General features: G+C 39.8%; 1 protein-coding gene across 2 annotated transcripts in view; it reads left to right on the top strand.

Annotated features, from left to right (window-relative positions):
- The window catches only part of NCALD (neurocalcin delta), a 478,271-nt gene that overhangs the window by 357,905 nt on the left and 95,695 nt on the right, over window positions 1-24,671 (top strand). The window lies entirely within an intron of this gene.

The raw sequence follows: 24,671 nt of genomic DNA, 5'->3' as shown, positions 1-24,671 counted from the left end.
AATAAGAATTTTATCTTTATTCCTATAATACTATATACTACAAATTGTTTTCTTCGTATTATAGTTCCTTTCCTTCCCAAGTTTAGTAATTTCAGATTTTCTTTCATGACATACAGATTGAATTGTTTTGGAGCTTGTAATTTAAAGAATATCTGTAGTACTGAAGTTAGCCAAAGTCTAGATTTATAACCAGGTGTCTAAATCTTACAAGTTTAACAGAAAAAGGGGCAAATTTTAGAGCACTACATGTAATACAGCTAGTATTTTAAGTAGTAGAAAAAACTGGTTGAACTGTATATATGAATACTGTATATTAACAGTGTGTGAATTATACCCTAATTTAGTGCAAGAATATATTGTTTTAATTTTTATGTTCTTCATTCGTTTCAGAATTCTAATAGCATTTATTTTACTCTTGGAGGTGAAAATTTTGAACAGAATTTAGCTACAGTAATAAGAGAATAACTGTGGGCATATCAATAATTTCTCAATAGCTTTCAATGAGTGAATAATCATTTAACTTGCTGGCATTTGACATGTCTATTTTTGGTCAGAGTCTCCATGGAGGATTTTCCAAAAGTCTAATGTGCTTTCATTCCAGGCATATCTACAGAGACGTAATCTCATCATTTAACTGATCTCAAAATTATAATAACCCAGAGGCCATATTCTTAACACCCCTAGAAAAATGATAATTTATATGTAACATTTCAGTTGAGCACGGATAAGACCAGTAGCACTGTCATTTAACAGCACTATCTTCAATGAGGTACACTTTGCCATTTACTTCTTTTACTCGAAATGTGGAATTACCATTATAGTTTTTCCAGGTAGCAGAGATTTTCTTGGTGCTGTTTCTATGATGTTTTAAATTAAAGTCTTATAATAATTGTATTCAATGCCCTTTCAAAATAGACGGCATTTTAGCAGTATGAAATATAAGAAAATAATTCAGTGTTGATGGCAAAATCTCAATGATGAAGTTTATCACTAAAAGAAAACAACCTATGCCGTGAAAGCAGAGATGCTCTAGAATCTACAGGTCTTTTCCTATAGGAAAATAAGAGAAAAAAAGACTCTCATCAGAATCATTTATTTACAGCATTGAGACTATGTTGATTTCAAGGTCATGTTTGTTGCAGCTTCAAAAAATGCTGGCAAGGAACGAGTTACTCTAGAAACCTAGCTGTTGCATTATTAAATATTTTGTGTATAGTTTCGGGCATTCTTAACCTTTTTGGTGCCATGGACCTCTTCACATAGCCTGGTGAAGCCTATGTACTTTTCTCAGAATTATGCTTTTACATGCATAAAATAAAGTATGCAGGGTTACAAATCAAACCACTTTCATTCATTGAAAAATGTCAACTAAAGTTTACAAAATTGTGATACATGTTTTGTTAGTAACACATTATTAAATAATACAAACTAATAGCAGTTATAATAACTACCATAATTTTGAAGTAGTGGTGAGCATAAAAGATATTTCAGGATATCTACAACAACTGTAAAATGAGGTGAAAATATCTGTGATTTCTCTTGGCAACAATATCACGGGTGCTGTGGTTTGTGGCCTACATTTTAATCGAAGGAAATACTAAATTTCAGTTTGAGGTTAGTGAAACTGAAGATGTAATTTTTTCCCAACCGAGTTCCCCAGGCCCTCTTGAATTTTATCCACCCCCGAGTCCATTGATATGTACGTTAGTGATGCCAAAAGGTGATAGAACAGCACTGGACAAAACCCATCCCCCCATTTCCACATTCAGGTCCACTTTGAGTGTGTGAATTTTGCAGTGTTCTCTAAATTCTGCATGAAAAGGAGTAATATGTTTGTATAGCTACCAAACTGTAACTTTCTTTTATTTGATTGGGAAACCCTTGCCTGGTTAGACAGGGGTTAAGAGGAAAACTCGTAGTATTAGTACAAGTTATGCGAGTTAAAACCATGGGCCACAGTAGTAAGACTATAACTATTTACAAAAGAGCCTTTATCCACTCAGAGAAGATAAGCAAGTAGTACTTCGATGAAGAATGCTGGATGTTATACGAGATTGTAGCTAAAGAAATACTCTAGAAGGTACTTCATGTGCTCATAACATTTGAAGCAAGCATTAAAGAACGTATGTGGCTTTCCAGCTTAATGTAAAGCACATACATGTGTGAACTGATCAATTGTCATGTTAATTCCAGATACTCAAGAGAGAGCCCTAAAGGTTTATCTGACAGAGGTCTCTAGGATGAGGCATGTTTGAAATTAAAGCCGGAAGTGGAGACACTTCCCAAGTATCTGAATGCAGAACCTTATTGGCCTTATTGGATATTTAAGACCAACACAAGGGGTGTTAATAGTATTGTTTAGTGTGACTTATGTAAGTAATTGTCTCATTCTACATGTTTCTTTAAATGTGCAGAAAATAGTGCCTGATCTTCCTCTCCAAACCAACAGCATAACTTTGCAGTTGGTCAGCTACCGTCACAGCTCCTACGTTCAGAACGTCCAGAGTCATCCTTTCTATGACATCAGCACCCACTGTCTCCGCGTAAGAGAATGGGAGCTATGACATTTTGCACAAGCTGTTCTTTAAACTCAATCCAAATCCCTCGCATTTGAAATGGAAGCTTAGCAATTTGTCTTTGTGTGTTCTCAAAGGAATTACGAAAGAGATGTTCTCAAACGTTTCTTATTCTTTGGATTAGAAAAGAACACTTGCCTTGGAAGCTTTTAGTCTCTGTAGCAACTTGATAAAGAAACTTGGAAAAAGTTTAAAATCTCTGACTCCAGGCTGTACTGTTTGCTTCTCAGTGCCAGGTGTTTGAAACTTTTCAAAAAGGAATGTGCCATTATTTTTCACAAAATCCACGTGTATTTAACTGGTGCTTCAGGATGGAAATCTAACTAGAAATAGCATTCCAAAATGTAGTATTTTTTATTGTTTCCAGAAGTGATACCATAAAAGTTAATGCCCACTAAGATTTTGATATAAAAATTATATGATAAATATTGAAATTCACTGCAGCCAAACTAAAAACAGTCTGCCCTTTTTATCTCGGTAGTGAACTTTAGGGGGTTTGTTGCACGTATTTTCATAAGTGCCTTTAAATAAAGACACAGCATCCCTTTAAAATTTAGTAACCAGAATATTCTCAGGTCACAATGCAGTTTTATATTTGATTTATAGGAAAGAAATCTCTAACCTGAAAGACATTCCAGCTGTTGCCTGTGTTGATGGGAGGATTCTTCACATTTTCTGAATCTCTCCCAGTGACTGCAGGAAGACCAAAGGTTGCACATTGCTTTTATGCAAGGATGAATTTTTTTAAAAGATGATTCTGGATTTTGTTTGCTTTAATGAATTTAAGCCCTATCTATTAGAGGTAAATGTCAATAAAACTGCCGTGTTCTTTGGCTCTGGTGACTCCCACAGACTTTGATATGATTCATGTAACTCAAACCATGATCACCTTTGTGACGACCATATTTACAATAGCGTTGGAGATCAAAAATAGCATCTCACAAGAGTTTCCCCATCCTATACCTTCCCACGTCTTACCGTGGATCATGTGCAGCACAGTCACTCAACTGGCAAACATTTATTAACTGACTACTGCATTCACAGTATTATAGTAGGCATATGAGGTCCTCCCTGACGGAATCCTCAAGTGAGATATGCCGCTGGCGTGGAGAACCCAAGTGCCTTTATGCAACCTGGCTTTTGTTTGCTTGAGCTTTTATTCGACCATTCAGTCTTTCATGCATTCAGCAAATTTTGAGCACATACTAGGTGTCAGGCATTGAGCTAGACCCCAGAGTTGCTGTGAGGTACAAGACAGGGCAGGTGCCTTCCATCACAGAACATGCAGTCTAACTATATAGAGAACTTGCCCAGAGACCTATATGTACCATTAACTGGGGTTCTCTTTCCCACAGCCACACTGGCCACTGCAGTCCAAAAGAGAATTTTAAAAGGAAACGGTACAAAACAGAACATCAAAACAAAACAGACAAACAACCTGGGAACCATTAGGTTTTACACCAGAGTGAAACCCCAGAAGAGACATTCTGCAGCTGGTGAACAGCCGGCCTCATTTGTGAGCAATCTGTTCCCATCCATGTCAGGGATTCCAGGTTGGTGTGCTCAGTCCTATTCCCAGTTGGCCAGAGGCTATTTGTCCTCTAGTTCAGAAGACAAATGAGACTGGTAGCAACTGACCTAGAGAATATTTTCTTTTATGCAAATACCCTGTTTCATGCAAATAATGAAAACCATTGCATTTTATGAAAAGTCTTTAAATTAGTGATATTTCCAAAAATATCTCTACCATCTTCCCTGTACTAACCCAGTCAGGACAGGGTCACTGCTATAATTAACAGCCCCCAGTCTTAATGGTATAATCCAACATTCTTCATTTTTCAGTCACCCAGAAAGCAGGATTGGGAGAAGGGCTCTGCTCCACACAGTCCTCCAGGGACTCAGGCTCCTTCTATCTAGTTAAACTGATCAGGGGCCTGTTTCTACCACTTGCTAGTGATACTCTGGGCAAGTTACTTAAGTCACAGTTTTCTTATGTGAATAATATTAGGGCCTCCCTCTTGGATTTTTGAGTCAACTTACTTGGCATAGAAACTGACAGGTATTAGGTACTCAATCATGTGAACTGTTATTATTAATCTTCTACTTCTGGTAGTGCTGCCACCACCATCCCCCAAGGAGGCAGGAAGAATCCGTCAGAATTGGAAGAGTATTATAATAATAGCTAACATTTAGGAAGCTAGATAGTCTTCAAAGTTATTTTCAAAATAACTATTTTTTTTAACAACATTCCAGTTTTATAAATGAGGAAATTGAGGCACTGAGAGCTTAAATTGTTGAGTGTCACACAAGTATATAATAGAGCTCTAGGCATTTGGCTCCAGAGTCCTGGCTCTTTATTCACTATGCTCTATTGCCTTTCAACTTGGAATATACAGCAGAGCCTCAAATACTGTCATTTTGTTCAACATCGTTTTGTTGTAATGTTAATGAGAAAAAAGAATTGGTTTTGTTGTCAATGATGTTGTGAGGACTTACTATTATATATTGTATTTTCCCCAGAATTAATGTTAAATGTTGTGGCAGATTGTATTCAAAAATAACCTTACAATTGAATCCATTACCACATTAAAAAAATTTTTTTTCAGAGATGGGGTTTCACTCTATTGCCCAGGCTGAAGTGCAGTGGTGTAATCATAGCTCACTGTAACCTCAAACCTGGGCTCACGCAATCCTCCCACCTCAGCTGCTTGAGTAGCCAGGACTATAGGCATATGCCACCATGCTCAGCTAATTTTTTTGTTTTTATTTTTATAGAGATGGGGTCTCGCAATGTTGCCCAGGCTGGTCTTGAATTCCTGTCCTCAAGAGATCCTACCTACCTTGGCTTCCCAAAGGGCTGCGATTACAGGCGTGAGCCACTGCATTGTCACATGTTCTTCTAGAATCTTGCTTCTAGAATCTCCATCAGGAGGTGAAGTCTATTGACCCTCCCTTTGAACCTAAATGGGCTTATGATTGGTTCAACTGATAGAGTACAGTGGAAATAATGTTAGGTGACTTCCAAGGATAGATCAGAAAAAGAACACAATTTTTTTCTCTCTGGCTATTCTTTTTCTTCTTGACATTTTTCCTTAAAATCCAGTCACCATATTGTAGGAAATCCAGACCACATAGAGAGGCCAAGAGTAGGTATTTCAGCCAGCATCTCTTGCTAAAGTCTCAGCCAACATCCAGCATCAACTGGCAGGCAAGTGAGGGCCAGCTGTCAGATGACTCCAGGCCCGGTCGTCAGGTCTTCCTTTCCCCTCCCAATGCCAGGGAATCATCCCTGCTGAGCTCTGCCCCAAGCTGCAGTTTCATGAACAAAATGAAAGTTGTTATTGTTTTAAGCCCATAACATTTGAGGTGTAGGGAGGTAATTTCTTAGGCGGTCAGAGTAACTGGAACATTGGGGTAATTGGAAATGAGTGAAATGCCCGTGGAGAGGTCTAAACTTCAGGTACATATGGATTATTAAATAGACTTTTGCGATTTGGCCTAACCTAACCTAATTTCTGGAGGAAAATATATTTCTGTTACCAAAGAAATTGCAAATGAGCTTTTGGAAATTTGGAACAATGTCCTACATGTTAATGCTGTTTGGTTCTAGGAAAGGATCTGCGCTACACTGAGGCCAGACTGCATGCCTTAGCAAGATCTCGCTCATTGGCCCCCACTGACTGGGTCCCTCCCTGCAGAAGAGTGCGGTGTGGATGGCAGTACTCGTACCATCTGTCCTAGACCATTGCTCAGTCCTCCTTGTCCACCTTTGTCTCCCTCTCCCATACCTACTCTGTCTAAATTGCTGCCTACTTTTCTATTGTTAGAACCTGTTGTCTCTTTGACACTCTCTTTTGGCCCATTTCCTATGCTTCTAGGGCAATTTTTCTGCTCTACTGGTTTGTAGTAAAGCTAGGGTATTCGCCTTAGCCAGGCAAAATTTAGCGAATTCAACAAAATCTTTTTTTTTTTTTTTTTGAGACGGAGTCTTGCTCTGCCACCCAGGCTGGAGTGCAGTGGCCGGATCTCAGCTCACTGCAAGCAGGCGCCCGCCTCGTCGCCTGGCTAGTTTTTTTGTATTTTTTTTTTTTTTTAAGTAGAGACGGGGGTTTCACCATATTAGCCAGGATGGTCTCGATCTCCTGACCTCGTGATCCGCCCGTCTCGGCCTCCCAAAGTGCTGGGATTACAGGCTTGAGCCACCGCGCCCGGCCGCGAATTCAACAAAATCTTATGCCTCTTAACAAAGTTGCCAAAATGACAGCTGTCCCATTGGCCTGTGGCTCCGTGTGTTGGTCAAAGCTAGCATATGAAATCCTTGATGTGGTCCTTGTGTCCTTACTCAAAGAGGCATCCCTTTCCCTTCTGCTGTAGCGAAATCAATGCCCCAACTCTCTTCTCACTTACTTAAACTTCACCCCATCCTAATAGTTTACTCCTCTTCCCTTAAGAAGGCTGTCATCCATGTATTCATTCAGCATTTGTTAACTCTGTACAGTGAGCCCTAGAGTTGAGTGCCTATGAAAATATTCCTTTCATGTCCAAGGACTGCTAAGGTTTCTCCAGTTGTTCTTCATTTGCTTACCATAGACACAGGGCAGATGTGGTGCAATCACCCAGACTTTTCAATAACCAGGGTATGTCCCACCTCATCCAAGATGTTTCAGCTAAGTAGGATACTACAAGAGTAATATAGGACCAGTCAGTCATTGCAAAGGTGACGGTCTAGTTAGGAAGGCTGGATGGCATCTGCAGTTGAGGGCCAGAGCTACGTCTTCTACCCTGTCTTCAACTTCCCACAGTGCCCAGCATCATGCTGGACATACAGTGCCTCCTCTTTACATCTCCGTTAGGTGATTAGTGAATAGATTAACCCCAGAGGATATATGGCATTGAGATGACTTTGGAGAGGAAGTGAGTTTTGAGTTGGGCCTAAAGGATGGAGAGCATCTGGCATGAGGAGCAAAAGTGGAAGGATAATCCTTCATCGAGAAGCATGATGAAGACATCCTAGTGACAGAAATAGGACACTTCCCCACCTGGAATCAAGAACATGGTTGGGAAAAGGAAAAAAAATGTATAATCTATATGGTGGGTCCATGGAGGATCTAGGATTTATCCACTTAAGCTGGATTCAATCTGATAGACACTAGGAAGCTGGGGAAAGCCAGGAGCAGGGAAGTGATGTACATGTTAAGTGGGGTGAGAATATTTTAGTGACTCTGTTTCTTTACACAGCTCATTTAAATCCCTGAATATGTGTTAAGTCAGGGGTTCCCTTTTTGTCTGCTTTTCTCATAGAAACGTTTTAACTTTTTAAATTTTAAAAAATGTGAATTCTCTTTTGCCTTCTATATGGTGTGAGTAGCCATTTTAACTTTAGCTGGGTTATATCCATAGACAGAGCTGTGTAACTTCATAGTTTTAAACATATAACCTGCTACTCATCAAAATCATACTCATATAAATTCCAAACCAAATGAACAAGTCAAGCCTTTAAAACATTTTCTATAAAACTAAACTATAATGAGCATATAATGAAAATTGTTATAAATATATATTATATATAATTATAGATATTATATGTATTTTATATATATATATATATATATATATATATATATATATATATATATATATATATACTGAAACCCCTGGGACATTGCACCATTATTCTGAACAATCTTTGAATCATGTCACCAATGAAAAATTAAATTGTGTTCAGTGAGATTTTATTCATAAGTTGTGAGTGCATTGCGTTACATCTGAAATCTTTGAATACTGACCATCAATATATGTGTCTGGCAACTATCAGAATGTTCTTAACCAGAGTATGCCATCTTTAAGAAAAATATTATAAATTATACATGCAAAAAGTATATATAATATATATGTACAATATAAAGAATAATAGAAAATAAATCCCTGGGTAGCCAATAAAAACAGCATCTGTTCATCCTTCTAGTGAAGTGTAATGCATTGATATCGATGATAATTTCACTCCAGCAGCACACAGATTAGTACCATCCCTAAGGTCCAATACCAGAAGAAATTGAATCAGCGATGTATATTGTAGCTCTTTGATCACATAAAGATTTTAAACCAGTTGAGTCATGTATTTCAGTCTCTGATGGTGAATGAAAGGTATGTTTTCCACTTACAAAACATCACTTCCTATTGCTACTGGCAGTTGTGAAGGTTTGGAAATTGGTTTTTGTGTCCAGAGGCCTTTGCCCAAAAGTTATTGCCCATGTTGTGCTTTTTGTCACCTCCCGGCTATTCAGGAGGGAATGGTCAGGGAACCCTTGGTGAACCCTGAGCTCCTGTACAAACCCAACTGCCAGGAGTATTTAAAGCAAACCATTCTCTCTCTCAGGGTGTGTGTGTGTGTATATATATATATATATATATATATATATATATTCAGAATATATTTCACAAATAGAAGCTATTTAACCATTAAAGATGCAATATTTGGTCCAAATTCCACTTTATAAAAGAAATTGTCATTAGATCTGTTTGTGCCCACCTTGAAAAATGTTGATCAACTTCCAGTTTTTAAAAGCCAATCTGTTACTATTTAGAAATAGAACCTTCTTTCTCCTCAGACTGTCAAAACAGACTATGGATTAGAGCGAAGACTATACTGTTAATGAACCAAGAGTTCATTAACTGTTCCATCAGCATCCCCATCAGGAGGAGTATTTTGTTAGAGTCACAAAAGGCACAAAACTTAGTTATGCTAAAGGTTAACTAAAAGGCACTGATTTTGAAATACTGTAAAAAAAAGAAAGTTTTCACTGAAATCATGTTATATCTTGCCTGGATTTAAAATTAACGGACTCTTTTATTGTGGTAAAATATGCATATAAAATTTGCCATTTTAGCCATCTTTATGCGTATGCTTCAGTTCACTAAGTACATTCGCATTGTTGTGCAACCATTACCATTGTACATCTCCAGAGCTTTTTCATCTTCCCAAGCTGAAACTCCATCCATTAAACTCACTTCCTATTCACCCTTCCCCATCAGCCCCTGCCAACCACCGTTCTACTGTTTTCAAACAGGGACATTTTTAGGGAATTTAAAATAAACCTGCCCTTCCTCTTTCTCTTGCATAAGCTCTTCAACTAATAAAATATCTGTTAAAAGTCCTAAATTAATTGGAAGTTTCTTAGGTTTAAACACATGGGCAAAATGTACACAAAAAATAAACATCTGTTTCATGAAAGATGTTTTAGACATACAGCATTGGGAATATGTTCTTGATGTTAAAGGAAAGGAGATGGTAGGCAGAAGTGTGTGTTCCAAATCACTTACTTAAACCAGTAAGTTTTATATAATCACTCAACTAACCAGCCATTCAACCTGAGAGACTTTCTAGTCCTAGTAATATACTCAGACAGTCTTATGTTAGCCTTCTATTAATATTCATTTGAAATAATGTAAGTATAGAATCAATATCTGTTTATAGTTGAACATTTGGAAAACACAGAAGAATATGGAAAACATCATTCTTCATGTTTTACTGTTTAAAGGTAACAACTACTAATATTTTAAAATTAAAAAGCATTACATTTAATTTTACTTTATTTCAACAGAAGAAAAAGAACTCTGAAATAAAATGGAGAATTTGAACTTCACACAGCTGTTTGAAGTGAGAGTTACTGTTTCTAACTAATTTTAATTTATTAAAAATTAAAGATCAAACTCTAAGAGATTAAGGATTAACTTAAAAATCTAATTGTTTCATAATGAGTACAGGCTTATACTTTTAGTTAATAAAGCTTAGTTAACTGTCTCAGGAAGACAGAAAAAACTGCAGAGAATCAAACAAAAATACCCTTGGTTGGGAGAAGGGTTTTTAAAACAGAGTTCAAAACCTACTCCCACCTTTAGGATTGTTCTCTTGGTGAAAATTGTATAAAAAAGGGCAATCTGTAAGGAATATAGTTCATGAAGTCATAAACCGCTTTCAGAAGGAAAACTGAACTGTATAATAGGGAAGCAATTCTTTCCCCCAGTGGGCTAGCACTCATGGGAAATGTAGAAGAACTCCCTGCATCTATTGACTCTCCCCTTTGACCAGAGAGGCTTAACTTTGTTTGCTTCTAATACCAGTGTTTTTTATATTCCACAAATTGTTTAAATACATACTATATTTTAGTTTGCTATATTTGGGCCACAGTTGCCCTTTGTGTATATTTATTTTTCTAAAGTTTCTACTTCTCTGATTGACCTGGAGAAACTAAAATTGTCAGTACGTATGTGGCATGTCATAGTTTAATTTTTGATGCTTAATTATTAGTCATGGTAACCTCTTTCTTATTGAAGATGCTCTCCACCAAGCCCTCTGTGCTACCATTTAATGTGGACTAGATTTAATCTCTTCTACTAGGATTTCTTTCCATCACAAGTGGATTATTTTCATTATCTCCACATCTACCCCTTTCTTAGACTCATTTTCAATTTTGCTAGAGCATATTTTTTATTTTTTTCAAAATAACAGAAGAAGGGCTATGTCTTTGTAGATCTTCATTTTGCTCTCATAATTGAAAAAAAGACTCCAAATTACTTTCCATCACAATTTTATGGACTTTGTTTAACTGTCTTCTAGCAACCTGGAAAGCAGATGCAGAGTCTGCTGCCATTTCGATTTTGATTCCTTTATAGGTAGCTCCATCCCCCAGCCCTCTCCCATGAACTTTTAGGATTTTCTTGTTGTCCTTGGAGGTAATAAATTTTACCAGGAAGTGTCTGGGTATTTTTTTAATTATTATTCCTCTTCAAGTTTTTTAAATCCAAATATTCAAGGTTTATTCAGCCCAGAAAAATATTCTTCTATGATTTATTTGAAGTGTTCATCTTTATTTTCTTTGTTTTCTCCTCTAGTAACTCTCACTTTGGAAAGGATAGTAGGCCTCTTAGCTCTAGGAGATGTTAGGTCTCTTGGATCTCTCTTCTGTGGTCTTAACTTTTTTCTCATATTTTCTTTCTTCCCTTTTATGTGCATTCAGAGGATTTTCTCAATTTTGTCTTCTGGATCTCAAATTTATTTTTGAGTCATTTCATCACTGAGCATCTTTGTAAAATCATTTTTTAATGTTTATGAATGCAGACTTCTCTCACATATCCCTCAAAGTATTACTTTTTTTTTAAAGTTACCTTCTTTGTTCTTTGTTTCAACTCCATTTCCTTTAGTAATCAGATGTTCTGTTGCTCCACTGGATCCTTCTTTCATATGTTCTAGGTTTTCCTTCAATAACCAGTAACTTTTGACTGGCCCAATCATATTTATAAATGAAGGACTGGGTTGATTTTATTTAAAAATGAAGGGCTGGGTTGACTGGCCCAATCATATTTATGAATGAAGGCTGACTAGTAGAGGTGACTGGAGAGATTTCCTTGGCAATTATGTAGGAATGGTTTTCCACCACACTTCTCTTCATGAATGGAAGGGCTGGCAGTTCCGCTCACAGGAGGCACATGTGACAGTGGGAAACAGACAGGCAAGCCTATGACTGTCCCGACTGCCAGGAATAGGAAGGCTTTATTTTTAGGGATGAACTACTTTTGTGTGCTGCCTTTCTGTACAAATCTTAAAGGGGGGTAGAAAGAGATGGAAAACAACATTCTTCATAGTCTTTTTATTAATTTTCTTGACTGTTCCTTGTCCCTGTGGCTCCAGACCTGAATTCTTCAGGATTCTGTTGAGAAGAACAGCTCTCATCTCTTCACTAGCTCTCTCTAAAATTGATTTTACATTGTGGTTTTTGTTGGCTCAATCCAAACATACCTGTTGGCTATTTTCTAGAAATTTCTTAAAATTTCTGTGTACTGATGGTAACTTTTCTTGATTTCCATCCCAGTTCTATGATTTATTCTTTTTCATACATATTTTCTGTCCCTTAGCTGGAAGTTTTGAAGGAAGAACAGGTAGACTGTCATGTCTAGTCTGCCATCTTGAAGAGAGATTATATTAACATTAGAGTGGCTGCCCCAGTGTGCTGATGCATGATTGGCAGGAGGCCATGGCACATGTCTTACCTTTCATGAGACTATTTCTCCTTCTTTCATGGCCCAGACAGCACCCCCAACCCTGACTGATCATATGATCAATATGGATCATTTACATAAGGAGAACAAAGTGAAAACAGATGGGTCACAGGAGCCAATTCCATTCATCAAATCCACAATATCTGCCTCAACCATGTACTGTATCATTCTTCAGGACTCCACTGGGTCCCATTCCTAACTTCCCCAGAACTCCTGTCAAATACCAACCTAAATTAGACCACTAACCACACAGTTCTACAATTTTCTATCTGTCTCCTCCATTAATCTACAAGCTTCCTGAAGGTAAACATGGTGTCTCATTTCATATCTGTGTCCTCACTGCACCCCACGAGGACTGGGATTAAGTACTCAAAACAGACTGAATAACTCAGGGACTGAATGAATGAACAAAGAAATGAGCAAGCTTGATGTTCACCTGCGAAACAGGTGTGTTGTCTTTCTTTGCTGATGAGGCTAGTGACCTCCTTTTCAGTCATGCGATGCTTTGGAGAAGGGTGTTTCAGGCAGAAGGAGCAGAATGGATGAAGGCCCAGAGGCAAACTGGAACATGGCTTCTTTGGGGGAGACTGGTGGAAATTGTTCCCAGAGGGTTGTTGATTATTAATTCATCCAAAGAAAATCTCTAACCTCTGTTGTATCCTTTTCTGCAGAGTGGTAGTCTGACCACAGGGTCCTTCTCATCTTTGCCAGTTCAGTGAGTTCAGGTCTAAATAGAGCTGTTTTGTTTTAGCAGAAAGGTTGGGTCCTCAATTCAATAGGTGTCAGTAAATGCTCTTTCATAGTTCTATGTAATCATGATTTAAAACCTACATCAGTCTTCTTTGCAAATGTACATTAAAGCATCTGCTTATACTTGTATTAAGTAGCATTACTTGTACTAAGCCCTCACTTCACAGGGACATTATGAAATCACAGACAGCTTAGAATGGAGCTTTCAAGTCGTCCTTGGGCTCCTGTTGCCTGCTGGAATGGATAAAGCATGACCCCCTCAGCCAACAAGCTCTGCTGCTCCTGTGATGTTCGGTAAAACTTCCTTGCTCCAGTGCCTCCAACTCCAGTCACCATCTGAAAGTCCTCCCCAGAGGTTGGAGTGCTTTGCCTCCTATTTTTGCAAACTTAATATTTAAAAGAATTACTAGTTGTCAAAAGGAAGCAGGCTCTTAATTCCTGGTTAATTGAAATTAGTCTTGTAATTTTAGATGTGTTATTCTATTCACAAAGCAGGTACCTGATAAGTGTTTGTCAATGAGTGAAAGAGTGAATGACACATTAGGGGAAAGATGGGGTTTGTCTTTCCTGAAATTGGAGTTAAGGGGCACATTTGCTGGGAATTACACCAGGTAAGTACAGGGATCTGCTTTTGATCACAGGCCATTTGTTCTTCCTATGTTAGCCGTTTTCAGTCTGATCATGTGCTATGCACATCGTTCATCTCTTGTCTTTGGGGATAATTAATTCCAGGTTTCAGAACATCACTAATGACATCTCAGTAGGGTTCTTTTGTTTGTCTGTAACAGGATTGTCTGGGGTCCGTGCTGTTCCCAAAGATCTCACTCCTCATGTGATGAGGCAGAGACCCTGACTCACAGGGCACACCCATCACATCCCCAACTTCTCAGCATCAAACTGGGTTTGTTTTAAGAATGAAGCCACTAGCATTAGAAGTGTGACAGTGTAAGACAGGAGATTCTCAGTTGTATGACTCAGGAGCCACCTTGGCAACCCTCAGTGAAATGCTGGGTTATCCTAATAGGCAAGTGAGGTCTTGGAATGCTAACAGTGTAAAGTCAGGGACACGTTCTCAGCAGCCCTTGATGAAGTTAAGAGTAGAGACACCAGTAGAGAAATGACTGCCTGTGAAGGTTGCACAGAGAAGATAAGGTTCTCACATTACTGCAACCTCTAGCTGGATCTGAGCTGCTGGGTCAGTGGAGAGGAGCACCAGCCCAAATGGATCCCCCAGCGCTCTTGGTTGGAATCTTCCCAGAAGCCTGAGGGGAGAGGTATGATGTCTAAACACAGGTCCCTCCAGTCACTGGCGTCAGAATCAGAGCCACAGCAGTGTGGTGGAAAGAGGCAGATTCCTGAGCCAAGTTCAGAACTTTGGAATCAGACTCTTACAGAGGTGGGACTTGGAATCTGCCTCTGTAAAACCGCCTAGGTGATTTTTAACTCACACCAGCTACACATTGAAAGCCTCCTGCACCTCCTAATCTCCTCACTCTATAGGGATCTCATGCTGTGGACAGATTGCCAAGCACCAGAAATTTTAGCCAAGCGTGTGTGTAGTTGGCACATAACATGAGAGGCAAGTTCTGTGCCCTTGAATATAACAAGTAGTGCTGGAATACAGGCACTACATTAGGCCTTGATGGCAATTCTTGCCTTTAGGGGACAGTAAGTTATGAAGTCATAATCTGTACTCTGAGCCCAATGTGATGAATCGTGCAGCATCACTAAAAACTCCTTTAGTGGATTTACGCCATTGGTGACAAAGAGATCCGATGCCAGGAGGAAGTTCTCAGCCTAGATCACTACACAACTGGAAAAAACAACCCTGAGCAAGTTTCCTCTTTGTGAGGAGCAACCTAAGGATGGGACTAATCCACAAAGCTCCCAACAGATCCCCTTAGCAGGGCTGCCCAAAATATTGAGGCTGTCAGACTTGGATATCTGAGCACCCTAAGTTGACAAGCTTAAAGGGCAGAGAGCATGCTCCCTTTGTCTTTGTCTTCCTAGGAGGCCTAGTGCAGCATTCAGCTTATAAGTAGGTAGAGAGAGCCATTGTTAAATGGTTCTTGTGCAAACAAGGCTGACCTAGGCGCTGGGCCACGTGAGAATGTGGAAGTGGAGAGCCCAGCTAGCGGGACTGACATGCCTTGGGTAGATCTTCTCACATTCATGGCACCTATTGCCTCCGCCATGACTCACTGCCCATGCACTCCATCACTTGTGAGACAAGATGTGACAAGCAGCTGCTGAAAGTTGTGCCTTGTAACCTAAATATGTCTCTTTGCTCTTTCTAACTTCATGGGAGTAAACCTCTCTTCTAATCATACATGAGTTAATGCAAAGGTTTCAGAAATTAAATCACATTTCCCCACTGGTTAACTTGATCATTTCAGAGTTACATCATCATTGTGGATTGTTTTTTTTTTTCCTCCTCAAGAGTAATAAATTAATGAACTATGCACAAGGGAAGTTTCTATTTTAAGAAAGCTGTGTGAAGTGAAAGAATACTTTGTTCAGTTATTTCTTTCATAGTAGGTCTCCACCTTCTTTAAGCTGAAGCACACCTGTTTCAGGGAAAAGAGTTGGCCAACAAGACAGCATTGGCTTTATGGGAATGTGCCAAAGAAATTTCAAGATATTGTATTCTTTTGATTCATATTCCCAAGTTGCTATCCGGAGGAAATATACTAGCAGAAGGAGAGAATAGCAGCCATTTACAGGTAATTAGTGAGTCTATGGTGTATGATTCATTGAATTCCATTCTAGATCCCTATTTATAATTATTGGAGATTTCTTGGCAATGCTTAAGAGACAAATTACCCAAATCCCCTTACTTGTCATAGCAGCAGTTTAACTTTGCATAAGCGGTACTCCATGACCACTGCATTAGTCATTTTTCATTACCTACCTTTGAGGTATGTTAACATTAGTCCTCTTTAATGAAAGAGAAAACAAAATCCCAATAAAGTTGATTCTGGCCCAAGAGCATATAATAATCAGAGTCATGTCCATAATTCTTAAACTTCTTCCCTCTGAGAAAGCACATGTTTTTCAGTGGGAAATAGCCTCAATGGGAGGTACATAGGCCAACATTTAGGAAATGTGTTTTTATTTATATAACTAGTCCTATGTTTAGAAAAGGAATATTCAACTCTAGTCTCACATAAGAATCAGCCAGAGAGCTTTAATAAAATGCCACTGCTGGGGCCTCTCTCACAGGAGTTCTGACTCATTTGGTCAAGTATGAGGCCTGGCCATGGGTCTTTTAAATTAGGTGGGAAAGAAGCTTCCAAGGTGATGCGCATGTGCAGGGAGCGTTGGGAATCCTGGTCCTGGCAAAATTCTAAATCTGACCCCACAGTTTCCCCCATGGTCTCCACCATCCTGCCATTAGAGCCCCTGCATGTGGAACCTTCTGGAAACCGATACATACAGCCTGGCTTCCAGCATTTTGTTACCAGAGAGGGGACATTTGCACAGAGTGGTTTAGCAGTTGAGCTGTAGTAGAGCTAGATTGCTGTGGCAGAGGAACAGGGAGAAAAGAACAAACCCATGGCATTGTGTACTGAACTGGCTGGTGAGGGAGGGGTGCAGCTGAGAACCCTAGGCTGCCCCAGGATCATGACCGGACAGGAGTGCCATGCTCCCAGGCAGGGCTTCTTGAAGATGAGTTGGTAGACCCTGATATGGAATGGAAAATCAAGGAAGGCTTCTTGATTCAGAGCAGCATGCCCTTTGAAGTCAGACTGCCTGGGTTCAAATCCTGGTTCAGTCACAAACTGTGATTAAAGCTTGGGCAAGTTGCAACCTCAAAAATGATTCATTTCCTGATTTGGAAAGCAGAAGTAAAAAATTGCAACTAACTCTTAATTTTGGGGGACAATGAGATGAAATAATATATGACATAATATACTAGGGTCTACTTCTACCCCTTTCTGGGGTCACTGGATCACCATTAAATTCTCTTTATTAAAATGGGGATGGACCATGACCCTCTTCTTTGAGGTAACCCATTCTCACAAGGAAATATAAGGTTAGATTTAAGATAGTGAACCAAATGTTGTCCCAGAGGCAAGAGATTTCATGGAAAACAATTTAGAAGGGAGGCACTTGGCTTCAGAATAGTGGAGTAGAGCCATGGGACCCGTGATATGTCCTTGGACCAAAGAATGAGAACAGGTACCAGGAGGCCAAATGGCATTGTGACCAGACTTGGGTCAAAGAACACAGAGAGCAATCAAAGCCAGAAATTATAGAGCCAAGTCCTAAGAGAATTGATGACCCGCAAACCAAGGAAGGTGCCCAGGGCTGAGGAGAGTGGGTTCAGGAATAGCATGCTAAAGAACAGGTAGAGAGTTGTTTTGTTCTCTGCCTCCTTGGATAGTTCGCTAAGCCAAGGGGGTCCCTGAAGTCCAAATCTTAACAGGCCATTCTGACAAGTGTGTTTGCCACTAAGAAGATACGATTTCTAAATCAGAGTCCTTAGATTCTGCTCTAAGACTGTGGGCCTATCAGCATTTCCCATAGTGAATCCTACAGAAGGCTGGTTCTAGGGTTGTTCCAGGATAAACATATTTGCTGGATGAATGAAAGTCAGCATGTTTCTTAATTGGAAGACTTTTCAGTGCTTTTAATTTGCTTGTAAATCTCTAAGAGGAGGATATGATAAGACATGTTTCCCAAACTAGTTTGACCATGGAACCCTTCTTGGCATTGGAATCCCCAACTCCTACTGTTTTTGCCGTCTCAACTCAAAGCTTCTGCCTTTAGGCCAGACCCAAGTCTAGTCTCAGGGGTGTATAGAACTCTCTTTGGCATGTGGCCTCATTCCCAGGTTCCTACCACTCAGGTAGAGGCACAAGATAAAGCTGTAAACTGAGTGGAAGGCCCAGGCCTGCCTTGATCGTATTCTGCCTGGCACATAATTGCGACTCAGTGCCTATTTGTGGAATAATTATTCGTTGAATGAATGGGATAACCTAGTTCATGCCAAGCTCTTTTTTTTTTTTTTTTTTTTTTTTTTTGAGACGGAGTCTCGCTCTGTCGCCCAGGCTGGAGTGCAGTGGCCAGATCTGGGCTCACTGCAAGCTCCGCCTCCTGGGTTCACGCCATTCTCCTCCCTCAGCCTCCCGAGTAGCTGGGACTACAGGCGCCTGCCACCTCACCCAGCTAGTTTTTTGTATTTTTTAGTAGAGACGGGGTTTCACCATATTAGCCAGGATGGTCTCGATCTCCTGACCTCGTGATCCACCTGTCTCGGCCTTCCAAAGTGCTGGGATTACAGGCGTGAGCCACCGTGCCGGGTTCATGCCAAACTCTAATTGCTGACATAGATAGTATCTTGGGTATATCCGGGGTTAACTACTCAACTGACCTGAACTTGTTGGGGAGATGTGTTTTCTTAGGCTATTTTGTATGAAACTAAGAATAATAAGGCATAAATTGTCCTGATTTGGTGCCTTTCTTTTTTCACTGATCCAAAATGACTTCATAATAACCTTGCCCATCTCACTTCAAAACAGCCATGAAAATGGTTTGCCAAAATTAAATGCTTCACAAATATAAAATATAATCCTAATAATTTCCTTAGTCATTAGATGCATCTGTTGATGTCCTGGAAGGCCCTGTAGTACCTCATCTGAACCTTTGTGAATATCTAAGCATATGGCAGTAAAGCCTGCCCCCAAGCACGTTTTATAACCACAGGCTTTGCAAGTTTAAATGGAGAAGAGAGATGAAACAAGAATGGGCTATTTCCCTTGACTGTTTTATCTTGGGTAATATTTATTTTGAGCAGTTTTCTAAATAAGCAAAGCTTTTCTTCTATGCTTCATGCTCCTGCATCCTAGGAATGATTTATTTTGTGGGAATTTTCATCCACCTCACCTCCACCCTGAACTTGCTGATCTGGAGGTACTATGATGCTAGCTGGAGTGGTCCCTGGCAAGGCTCTGCAGAGGGTCATGTCAGACACAGTCCTAGCCAAGGCACTGCCTCGTGTGGGCGCCATATCTTGTTATTGCTTGTGGGTTTCATCCAACTGCATCTACCCAATAGCAGTTCTTTTTTTATTTTTATTTTTTGGAGGGGGTAGGTAGAAAGAAAAGAAAGTAACTTTGATACAGAGGTGGGGAACTGGAACTTAGATCCACATCTACAACAACAAGGAAAGTGAACTAATTTTGTCTGAACCCTCTGAGTTGCAAGATGTGTTTGAACTGAAGCGTTACATTTAAACCTTATTATCACACATAACAATGCATAAAATCACAATGGCCATATTTTCTTAACCCTGCATCATAATACAGCCTAAAGATTTTATCTATGTTTTAAAAAATGTATTTATATAAACAGTCTTCAACCCGCATAAAGATGAAACCACATTTAGTTTTAAATTTAAAAAATCACCGTGTTGAAAATAAAATCATTTGAAATCATGACTTTTGGGAAATCTTGACTGTGGCTGTCTCTGCCCTGTGCCTTGAGAGAGAAAGAAAGACTTCGAAGTCTGTGCTACTTGCCAAGTGTGTCAGGAGTCCTGCTTGTCCCAGATGACAACTGGCACACACGGACAAGCCACTCGCTCTAACTTTGTTTTTTCCTGGTAAAGAAGTAGCAACTACTTGGCAGCCTACTTCTTCTTTGCAGGAAGCCCACCAGGAGTTTGCATAGTCAATCTGAAATCATTTGCATAGTCATTTGAAATCATTTATTCAGTGTAAATCGTTACCATCAGAAAGTAAGAAGGAATCTGTTTACAAGGAGATCTTAGATAATGGGAGAAGGGCCGGGCGCGGTGGCTCAAGCCTGTAATCCCAGCACTTTGGGAGGCCGAGACGGGCGGATCACAAGGTCAGGAGATCGAGACCATCCTGGCTAACACAGTGAAACCCCGTCTCTACTAAAAATACAAAAAACTAGCCGGGCGAGGTGGCGGGCGCCTGTAGTCCCAGCTACTCGGGAGGCTGAGGCAGGAGAATGGCGTGAACCTGGGAGGCGGAGCTTGCAGTGAGCTGAGATCTGGCCACTGCACTCCAGCCCGGGTGACAGAGCAAGACTCCGTCTCAAAAAAAAAAAAAAAAAAAAAAAAAAAAAAAAAAAAAGATAATGGGAGAAAATCCAGAAAAAAATATTTATCATAATCTTGGCTACTGATTATAACATCACCTCTTGCTGAGATTTCTTTAAGGGGTTAGTCTGGTATACCAAGCATATTCAGCTGCTGAGTTTTAGAAATGAATAATACAAGAGAACCAACTAATGTGCCTTTGGCTCTTCCAAGCCAGTCTGGAACCTGCAGGAAAACATTGGTTATTTTGGTGTCCAGTTGGAGAGCACAGGGTCACACAGCAGGATTTCTGAAAATCAAAGCTCTCTTCCTGAAATATATGGTACAAAGGATGCATTTCTGGGATCTGATGTTTTCTGGCTTGTTCAAATAATAATGATGGTGTTAGGAACCTTTCACAACTATAGGACTCTTCTTTATGCTCAATGCCAAGAACAACAAAAGCCTCACCAATCTGTGAATGATCTTTGTTCATGTTAGAATTCTCTCCCTGAGCTGTTGGTTCTCCCATCCAGGGCTTGTCTGCTCTCCCTTCAGTTAGGCTGGCCAGCATTGATCCAGAGTCCTGGAATGTAAGTGGCTCAGCCTTTGTTAATTAAGTTACCTGATTCCCTGCATCCCCGGGCTAATTTTGTTTAAGATTTCACAGTGCTTCTAAATCTACAGATGTAAACAAACAGGGACACACTTTTCTTCAAGTCATTTATTAGAATCAAAATTAGGAATTTTTAACCTTCATACAGTTGAACTGGTGAAAGATGCTGTTGCAGGTAATTGGAAATGTTCATCAGTGTCTCAGAAAGAAAGAAAGAGAGAGAAAGAAGGAAGGAAGGAAGGAAGGAAGGAAGGAAGGAAGGAAGGAAGGAAGGAAGGAAGGAAGGAAGGAAGGAAGGAAGGAAGGAAGGAAGGAAGGAAGGAAGGAATGTGTATTTTCTTCTAACCATGCCTGCTTGTTTTAGTTTTGTAGGCTGCGGGTCAGTTAATCAATGTGAGCCAGTTCGAGGATGGCATGCCTAGGTTATTTTCCAAGAGAAAGGAATATGGTCTTCCACTATTAGGTTTGGAAATATCTAGAGTGTGTTCACTTAAAAGCTTATAGGTAGTGTATTATAATTCATTTTCTTTAGGAAGAGGGAGAACCAGAGCAATTAGGACATCACTAATGAGCTGTTTGAAATACTAGGAAACATTAGTCTTATGGATATAAATAAATTGGGCATAGAACGTCAAGTTTAATACTGGACACTATGGTTATAGAACATGAAAAGTAGACATTGTATTAGTTTCCTATTGCTGCTATAACAAATCATCCCAAATTTAGTGGCCTAAAAACAACAAATTGATTATTTTACAGTTCTGGAGGTCAGAAGCCTAAAGGTCAACAGAGCAGCCTTTCCCTCTGGAGGCTCTAGGGAGAAGCTGTCTTTTTGCCTTTTCCAGCTTCTCAATGTTGACTGCCTTCCTTTAGCTCACAGCCCACAGCACTCAGACCTCACTTCCACCATCACCTCACCTCTGACTCCAAAGCTCCTGCCTCCCTCTTAAGAGAACCTTGTGATAACACTGGACACACCTGAATAATCCAGAATAAGAATAACCTTCCCTCCTCAAGATTGTTAACTTAATCAGATCTGCAAAAATCCCTTTTGCCCTGCAAAGCAACCCATTCACAGGTTTCAGGGATTAGGATGTGAATATCTTTGGAAGGCCATTATTCTGCTTACCAGAGACATCGACATTATAGATAAATTAATTTACCCTTTCTTTTTTTAAATTTTTTTTTTTTGAGATGGAGTCTCGCTCTGTCACTCAAGCTGGAGTGCAGTTGCACGATCTCAGTTCACTGCAATTTCTGCCTCCTAGATTCAAGCGATTCTCATTCCTCAGCCTCCCAGGTAGCTGGGATTATAGGCATGCACCACCACACCCAGCTAATTTTTGTATTTTTAGTAGAGATAGGGCTTCACCATGTTGGCCAGAGTGGTCTCAAACTTCTGACCTCAGGTACCCTCCGGCCTCTGCCTCCCAAAGTGCTGACATTACAGGCCTGAGTCACCACACCAGGCTAATTTACCCTTTCTGATTGGTTTTCTCATTGGCCCTCCTACAACTTTGAAGGAGTAAATTGTAGCTATGGTCTGCAGGTATGGACTGTGGGTGTGACCATGCCATCCTGCAGCGAGACTTCCTGTGAGAATAAGATCTGCTGGTGCTGTGGACTCTGCTCTGTCCGAGGGAAATTTCTGGTGGGCACTAGACTGATGTTTTCTTCTTTTCCACCAGAGTCTTGCAAATGTAACATGTATTATAGCTCACTACTCAGAATCAAAAGCTGATTGTGGTAGAGTTTATAGGTAACAGGGCTCTAGATTGAAGCAGGTCAAAGGCTGAGTCTCCCCCTTACTATATGTGAAATGTTGCCCAAGTTCCTTATTTTAATTATGCCTCAATTTCTGTATCTGAAAAACAGAGATGATAACTTCCAGAATTGCTGTGAGATTAGGAAGATAAAATACGCGAAGTTTTTAGCACACGCCTGACATATAGTTGTTGCCCAGTTACTGATTATGGTCGGAGGCTTTCAGCAGGCCTACTCTTGCTCTAACCCGCTGAGAACAAACACCAGGAGTGAAGAGTAGCCACAAGCAGGGCAAAGAAAGCTGTGGATCAGGCCACAGACAAAGCCATTCCCCAGTTAATCCATGAGGCTGACCGCCAGCATTGTGCAGGGAAAGTGGAATTCTGCGCTTATATCGAGCTTGCAGAATTTGCAGATGGAAAGTCTAAGAACTTGTAGTAAAACCTGGGCAAATCCCAACATGGAATGGTATGGATCATGACCTTTTCAACATCATAGAAGAGGGTTAGGGTCCAGAGGAGAGAAGTCCAGGTCAGTTGAGTCCATAGGCAATTTCCTTAGCCATCACAGTTAGGGCTGACCCCTTATCCATCAGAACATATGCAGCTATATAATCATCATTTGCTTGCTTACTCCCAATGAATGGAAAATACTGTCTTGTCCCAGAAGGTGGCTTCAACTTTATTCTCGATAGTCTACTTTCTTGTCGTCCTAACACCTGACTTTAAAACCTTCTCCAGATGTTGTTTTATGTGTATGTGTGTGTATCCATTCAGTCAATGGATTCTATCAGTGAAAAACACCAGCATTTATTTATTGAATATTTACTTTATGCCAGTCATTAAGTGCTGACTGCCTAAAATATATTTTGTTACTTATTACTTGTAGTATTTTTATTATAATTCTAGTAAATCTATTATTATTTTGACTTTACAGATAACCAAACTGAGACTTCTAAAGTCTATGTAACTGGCCAAACTTATAGAGATTGTAAGTGGTGGAACCAAGAGGCCAAGCCAGGTCCGCCTGTCTCTAAGCTCTAGGTTCTGGTACCTGAAGGGGGAAAACTCAGCTGAGAATAAAATGATAACAGGAACAACAACTATTACTAAAATGGAAAGATGTCAGTAAGTGGAGAAAAATGAGTTACAGAACTGTACATAGAGTATGATTAAATTGTTGTAAATTAAATAGAAATGTGTATATTATGAATATATATAAATATATAGTTTTAAAACTTATTTGGGGGGCCAGGCACAGTGACTCATCCTTGTAATCCCAGCACTTTGGGAGGCCAAGGTGGGCGGGTCAACTGAGGTCAGGAATTTGAGACCAGCCTGGCCAACATGATGTAACCCTGTCTCTACTAAAAATACAAACAAATTAGCCAGGTGTGGTGGCATGCACCTGTAGTCCCAGCTACTCAGGAGGCTGAGGCACGAGAATCCCTTGAACTCAGGAGGCAGTGGTTGCAGTGAGCCAAGATCACACCACTGCATTCCAGCCTGGGTGACAGAGAGACTCCATCTCAAAAAACAAAAACAACAAACAAAGAAACTTCTTTGGAAACTGATGAAAGTTATCGTCCCTTTCAAAACACATATGTATAGATGCACACAAAATTTCACACACAACTTGGAAGCTCAGGTTAGGGATCTCTGATATGTATATATCACATATAAAGAAAAACCTGGAAGGATATAAACCAAACTGTTAATTGTGCCCTTTAAGGGATTGGATTTCAAGACATTTTTCATGTTATCTTTTATGTTTTTCTATCTGGTGAATTTGTTTTCAATGAACATGTATTATTCCTATAATCAAGAAAAACATGTTAAAGATTATAAATGAAGGCCAA

This window comes from Rhinopithecus roxellana, chromosome 9 (assembly GCF_007565055.1).
Source record: "Rhinopithecus roxellana isolate Shanxi Qingling chromosome 9, ASM756505v1, whole genome shotgun sequence".
NCBI classification, from domain to species: Eukaryota; Metazoa; Chordata; class Mammalia; order Primates; family Cercopithecidae; genus Rhinopithecus; species Rhinopithecus roxellana.
Note: the sequence above shows the minus strand (reverse complement) of the source record. Positions and strands in the feature narration are given on the sequence as shown.